We start from the raw sequence: 1372 nt of genomic DNA, 5'->3' as shown, positions 1-1372 counted from the left end.
TCTATCTATCTATCTATCTATCTATCTATCTATCTATCTATCTATCTTTGCCCGAAAGCTGCCGGGCCAAGCTCTGGAATCGTCCTGGCCCCGCCAAGGGAATTGTCCTTCCGTGTGGAATTCCCCACCCTGGGGATCAGGGTAAGTGAGGGGCCGGGGAAAGGAGTGTGTGTGGGGGGGAGGTGCTGAGATTTGCAATGGTATCCTGTGCCAGCTGCAGTGATTCCCGTGCCGACAAGTCGGTAATTAGGCCAAGCGTGCTGCTGAGCACAACTGGAGGGATGAGTCATGCAACCCTCTCGCCTCAGCATGTGTTTGGAAATGAAGTGCAATTAAAAAGGAATTAACCCTGGGAACAACTGCCCCAGGCATGGGGTGGATTCACCATCACTTGGAGCCTTCCCGGCGAGAGCGGGCGTCTCTCTAAAGCTCTGCTCTAGCTCAACCACAAGAGATGGGCTTGAAATCTACGAAGGGGTGGAGTTAAGGACGCACTTGCAAAGGGTTGGAGTTAAGGACACACATGCCAAGGGGTGGAGTTAAGGGTGCACATGCCAAGGGGTGGAGTTAAGGGCCCTCTAGTTCGGTGGTTTTCAACCTTTTTGATTTGCGGACCCCTAAAAAATTCCGAGTGGAGGTGCAAACCCCTTTGGAAATCATAGACACAGTCCGTGGACCCCCATGAGTCCACAGACCACAGGTTGAAAACCACTTCTCTAGCTCAATCCCCAAATCTGGGCTGGAGGCAGGAATAGCTGGGGGCGGTTCTCCGGCCTGGGCTAGGCAGGAAGGCCAGCTGGATAGGCAGAGGGGCCCTTCTGCCTGGCCTTGAAATCTGCAAATGCCAAATCCCAGCTCTGCAGCAGTGTTTGATCCCCTAGTGTTTACGCCACCATGTGACAGCCAGAGTGGTGCCAATCAGGTTTTTTTCCCCATGCCGATCTCAAGCGAGGGGAGATGCCAGATGCTGGGAGAAGGGGTTAACGACAAAGAAACAGAAAAAAGAGAAGTGGGGGAGTCAGACAGGCGATCCCTGCTTCCCCTGTATTCTACAGGTAGCTGTGAGTTTCCCAGTTGAAACCCACAATGGCCCATGCTCTCCCCTGGTGCCAGAGGTGAGCATCATGCCTGCATTCTCCACCACATAGGAGATGCTGGCTTCCTCACCAAGCCTGGGGGATTATCAGCTGCACCAAATTAGCCTGTAACCCTGGGTCCTGGTTTATTCTCCAAATCGCCACAAACTCCCCAAAGGCAAACAAAACTTCCAGCTACGGCTTTCTACCCAGCTGCGGTGCCCCGGGTTTTACACCTGGAGCCTCCTGTCCTCAGGGAAAACCCTCCTTCCCCAGAATCCCCAACCCCTCATCTG

Source organism: Terrapene carolina, unplaced genomic scaffold (genome assembly GCF_002925995.2).
Source record: "Terrapene carolina triunguis isolate 2854851 unplaced genomic scaffold, T_m_triunguis-2.0 Scaffold461, whole genome shotgun sequence".
NCBI lineage: Eukaryota > Metazoa > Chordata > Testudines > Emydidae > Terrapene > Terrapene triunguis.
Note: the sequence above shows the minus strand (reverse complement) of the source record.